This window comes from Miniopterus natalensis, chromosome 13, assembly GCF_054644295.1.
Source record: "Miniopterus natalensis isolate mMinNat1 chromosome 13, mMinNat1.hap1, whole genome shotgun sequence".
Taxonomy (NCBI): domain Eukaryota; kingdom Metazoa; phylum Chordata; class Mammalia; order Chiroptera; family Miniopteridae; genus Miniopterus; species Miniopterus natalensis.
Genome location: NC_142093.1, coordinates 48,006,505 through 48,012,390, shown reverse-complemented (window position 1 = coordinate 48,012,390; position 5,886 = coordinate 48,006,505).

Sequence of the window (5,886 nt, the reverse complement as noted above, 5' to 3'; positions counted from 1 at the left end):
TTTCGGAGGCGAGATCCTCAGCGTAAAGAAGGCCGGGGGAGCCGGCATCGAGAGAACGATCCCACTTTACTGTGTACAGTGCTGCTTGTACAGACTGCAGCAAGCAGTGTGCTAATGCCTCATGTGCGGCTGCATTCTGCTGGATCATCACATAAGGTCACCATCATGAACCCGTGCAGGACACTTGGGGTCATGGGCGGGACGCCGGGACCTGCAAACTCCTCCCTGACACACATCGGACAGATGCCTTGCTCCAGGTGGCCTTGAAGTCCAGGTCACTGGCAGGGCCTCCTGGTTTTATCGCCTCCAAAGCCATGGTGCCTCCCCGGCCCCCTGTCCTGTCCCCTGCATTTCCTCTCTGTTGAGACCCCCGGGTAGACATCCCTTAGGTCAAGAGCCCAGGGGCCCGAGAGGCAGCCCAGAGCCCCCGCCGTCCTCAGTGTGTTTTGCAGGGCGAGCGTGGGGTCGGGCCCTGCATTAGCAAGCTCAGCAAATCCTGCCAGGCGTCCTGGGCCGGCGCTCACAGCTGCTCTGCTAGGTGAAGGGAGGGAAAGCAGCCCACAGCACGACTCTCTTTATTTTAATTCTTTCTTCTGACACTTGGTGTCGCTGAGACTGACTACAAATACGTTTCTAGTGAATATAAAGTGAAATTTCCTCTAATTTATCAGATAACACCCCTAATCCCCATCCCAGGCTGACCAGAGGACCCAGGGAGCACACCGCTCTGGGCTCTGGCTGCCAGATGTCTGGATCCAATCCTGAGATGTCGGCTTTGAATTTTCAGGAACCAAATTTCAGAAATATCAAACATGTAAGTAGAATAAATGTATTCCATTTTGGCTGATAAATATTTATCGAGTGTGTGGGATATTTCTGTGGAAACCATCTGGCAAACCTCTCTCTCCTCTCTTTTCCTTCAGACATACCAGAGTTTAATTTCGGAAGACCTGTTCTGGACTTAATTCATCTGTTAAAACCCTACCACCAACCCCCATGGGTTAGGAGTTGGGGCCTTCAGGAGGTAATTAGATGAGGCTATGAGGGTGGAGCCCCCATGATGGAATTAGTGCCCTTATAAGACGAGGGAGAGATGCCTGAGTGTGGACACTGTGAGAAGGTGGCCACCTGCTAGCCTGGAAAAAGAGCTCTTGCCAGAACCTGACACCCTGATCTTGAATTTTCCAGCCTCTGCAACTGTGAGAAATAAATCTCTATTCCCTAAGCCCCCCCCCCCGCCCCCCCAAGTCTGTGGTAGTTTGTTTTAGCAGCTGGGGCAGACTAAGGTAAGACCTAAAGGCCATGTCAAAGGCGGGTATGAAAGGAAGGAAGGACTGAAGCATTCCCCTTGCTTGACAGATATGGAAACTGAGGCCAGGAGAGGAGAGGTGACAGAGGAACATACCACGAGGTGGGTGGGCCAGGCTGGGAGCTAGGATTCCTAATGGCTGTTCCAGCTCTCACGGAGAGGGCAGCAAGGGGCTTCCTTCAGTGGGGCTGCATCAGTTAGGAAGCCGAGGACACGCAAGCCCCGGGGCCCCCCTCAGTCCTTTCTGGGAGCCGGGGGTGCCCTGATGTGTGGAGCTCCCTCAGCCTCGGGTGGGCACTTGGCATTCAGCTCCTTGCTCTACCATGGAGAGGTTCTGTTGCCTCAGGCGAGGACTCTCCCTGTACCCCCCTCTCCTCGGCAGGGAATGGGGGCCGGCTGGACTTGCTGGATTAATTGGGTATGATGGGGAGAGATGTCAAGAGACCCTCTGGAGGATCCAAATCAATACCACGCAGGAAAACAAAGCTGGCTTTGAAGTGAGTTCACAAAGGAAACTTTCTTAGCTGCCAAGACAAGTTAGAACAACACAAAAATGGTTAAAACTAGTTCAGGAGTTTTCTTTTTTTTTTCTTCCCCCTCAGAAAGTTTTGGCATTGAGAAGGGATTTTCCCATAGTGCATCTGAGCATCTTTGGATCTGTACGAGGAAGGAAAAAATACGAAGTCAATGAGTTTGCCTTCTGTCGGTTGATGGTTAATAAACAAAGCTTCCCCTCTCCCTGTGTCCAGGCACACAGGACTCACGTGGCTGCCAAACCAACCCCACGCTTCTTGAGCATGGGCTCCGTTTCTGGAGCTTTCCTCCCTTTGCCCAAACTTATATGCACCATGTCCACCCACCCTCACCCCCAGTCCTTCAAGGCCTTGGTCGCGAGTGCTTGATGCTGGTTAAGGAGCTAGATCCCATTCAAGTTTGTCGTGTTGGATATAAATGCTTTAGTCACGAGAAGTTAGTGCTCGGTGGCCCTGGACAAGTCATTTACTATCTCCCAGACTCCTTTCCCCCTCCCTCCTTTCCTTCCTTCCTTTTTAAATATGTCTTTATCGATTTCAGAGAGAGGGAGAGAGAGAGAGAAACATCAATGATTGATCAGCGGCCTCCTGCTCGCCCCCTCCTGGGGATCCAGCCAAACTGCCATCTCCCAGATCCTAGGTGGGTGCCGGCCAGGCCCAGCTTCCTTTTTCGTGTCCGTGGTGCTTACTTCACCAACCAGAGGACCGCTGCAAGACCCAAGACCCATGTGAGTTTATGAATGAATGTAAAGGTCTTTGTCAGACTGTCGCATGCTGTAGAAAATGTAAGAGCATTTTTATTAAATGTCAGGTTGAGGGGAAGCGAGTTGTTGGTAGATAACCCCCGATTCCCAGATGGGCCCTGCAGGCCCGAATTTCTCTGCCTGTGCCTGCCTTACCCGCCTCCTCTGTTTAATCCCTTTCTTGTCTTGCTTTCTCCTAGAGGAGAAGGGTGGGGTGCCCATGGTGACACCTCTCTTCTGGAACAACAATGAACTGAGAAAGTCTTCAAGGGCCTGTCCAGAGTGAACTAGTGGCAGCCACTGGAGAAGAGTCAGGACAACTTTGCCCTTTTACTCCTTTCAGGTGCCCACCTGAGAGCAAGACTGGATGTCTAGGGACCAGATGCTGAGTGGGGCTTTTCAGTTGCCCAGAACTGGTACCCAGGGGCCCAAAAATAAAGATAAAGAGGCACCAAATGACCCACCTTCTGAAGAGAGAAGCCAAAAATGCACCTTTCTGTTGGCCTAGCATCCTGAGAGGGGGCAGCTGTCCCAGGCAGTGCTCCCCACTCCCCACTGTGGGGGCGTCTCTCTGGGTAGAGAACACGGGGAGGACAGAGAGCTCTCAGTGTCAGGAGCCCATGTGAGGCTGGAGTGCCCAGCATAGGTGCTTCCTGCCCTCCCTGACCTTTCCCCTCCCTCAGGCCAAGTGGGGCAGGAGGGTGCCAGGAGCACCACCTGTGAAGATTGGGGTACCCGCAGGAAGGGACAGATGGCTTTTGTTTCCTAGAGGGATGCTCACTGCTGGCCTGTCCTGGGCCATGTGTGTGGGGGGGCAAGAGTAGGTGTCGTGGAAACTGTGGGCATTCGTGTTGTTTGGTGGCAAAGATGTGAAGGTTTCCTGTGGATGAGGGAAACCGCACAGAAGGGGCCCACTATACCAACAAAAGGGGCTTACCAGTGCACCTCTGCAGGAGATACTGTTGGGTGGCTCCTGGCAGCAGTCCTGGGGTTTCAGCTGGAGCTTCCTCTCCCACAGGGAGCTGTGTTCAGAGGTTCTTCACAGCCCCCTCCAAGGACCCCATATAGGAGATCCAGCACTTGGCTTCCTGCCACATGAAGGCCAATCTGTTTCCCAGGGAAGCAGCTACAACCAACAGCGAGAGGGCTCTGAGAATGGCAGCTGAGTAGAGAGACATTCGACCTTGACCTCACCTTCTTCCACAACCTGCAGGGTAGAAGGGGAAGGAGGCACCCAGAGCTGGACCAGGCCCTCCTCTCCTTCCTCTGCTCCAAGAGTCAGGGTCCCTGCCCAATCCAGTACTTGGCAGAAAGATGGAGAAATTTATAAGTTTTAATAACCAAGAATGTCCCCAAAGTTAAGGGTTCTGTTCAAACTTTAATTATGAGGCCTGCTTTCCAGTGGGGAGGGATAAAGTGTTAACAAAATACAATAATTTGCAATAATTGTCCCCCTCCCCTGCCCCATCATTGAGTTATGATACTTCGACAAACCACTTACCCTGGAGAAAGTGGGCAGTGGGAATGAAAGACAAGACACAGAATGTCTTGGGAATTCATTCGATTGCTCACATGTCTCTGTGTCTTGCTCCTTCCCCTGCTAAAACATCGGGTCTCTGTCCCCAAAACCAGGCATAATGAGCATTCATCAGAAACGGGTTCCAGAGTGGGAATGTCAGGGTCTCTATAACAGCTTTTTCCCTGACGTGGCTTTGGCATCAGCAGCAAGAGGAACCCGAAGGTCCTGATAAGCCCTGAGGTCCCAGGAGTCCTCAGAAATATCTCCTGTCCCATGTACTGAGGTCCTGCGCAGAAGGCCACTGGCCAGGCCAGGTGTGAGGTCAGCGGAAGCCTCCAGGTTCCTGCCTGGGGATCAGCTGTCAGGGAGCTCTCTGGTCTTCTGGTGCTGAGCTGAGCACTCGTGTCGTTTCGTAGTTCTCAGGATTTGAATTGCCCTTCAGACTGATCTGGTCCTCTCACCTACCGGGCAGCCTGAGTGGGCACCACCTCTGGATCCTTTGTCTGTGCTCAGAGTTTTTGGTTGCAGCCCAGGAGTTCCACCCTGACAGGTTAGCCTGCAAGGTGTTAGGTGAGTGTGGGCCACAAGGTGTCAGCAGAGGACTAGCCTGGTCCGAGGCCACCTGCTCCTGGAGCGGGGAGGCTTCTCAGGGGGAGGGAGATGGAGTTTCCTTACCACAGGGGCGGGTTGGAAAGCAGGCAGAGTGAGGGCTGCAAGGGCAGATGCAGAAAGATTCCAGAAGGGTATAGAGGTGGGACTTGAATGGAAAGAATCATAATCACGTATTGACTGTTTACTGCAAGCTTCGAAATGGGCTTAACACATACGTTACTTGACACGTTTCTTGAAACAACCTTATAATTATGCCTTTTCTACTTTCCAGGAAATAGAGACTTCAATTAATTCAATTGCTTGCCTAAGCTCACACAGCTGTTAGGTGATAGAGGCAAGAATAAAAATCAGGTCTGTCTGACTTTTGGCTGAGCTCTGAACTTTCGATGAACAGTCCAGTATCAGGATAAGCCAGGGGTTCCCAAAGTGTGGTCCTGGGACCCCGCTCTTGGCATCCTCTGGTTAGAAATGCAGATTCTCAGGCCCCATCCTGATCTTCTGAGTCAGAAACTCTGGGTCGGGGCTCACAATCTGTTTTTTAGAGCCCTCTGAGGGATTCTGATGCTGGCTCAAGTTTGGGAACCACTGGCATAGACAAGAGTCCAGGTTGCTTAACTGCTAGGCTGTGGCTTTGCCTCTGGGCATTGTCTCCTACCCGCAGTCAGTCATCTCTCTGACCCTAGGGGGAAATGCCTCATTTTTGACTTTAGGCCAGCTGGTCCCCAAAAGTAAAGAAGTGATTTTAGGGTTCACTTTAATTCCACCCCGACCTGCCAACATCTCTTCCTTCCCTTCAGCTGTAGGGGAAAAAAGTCTTTGTTGAACTTGGAACTTTTCTCTTCATTAACATGACAAACAGGCTACTTCTATCAAGGGCAGTCGGTGAAACCAGCCCGGAATTTAGAATCTCCTTATAAATAAAGTCTCAGCTTTAAGCATTAATGAAAGACACTGGATCTTTATGGTGCCATTCATTCCTGGTCTTTCCAATTCAGTGGCTGGAGAGTGTCTTCTATCTTCACCCCTGCCACTAATTATGGGACTCTGCCCTGATTTGCGGTAGTTTAGGTTCTTAGCAAAATCATTATTCATCTAAAAATATTATAGAATATGTGAGGAGGAAAAGATTGTAAATTGTTAATAGTTGTATTTCTAGCTAGGAATTTCTAG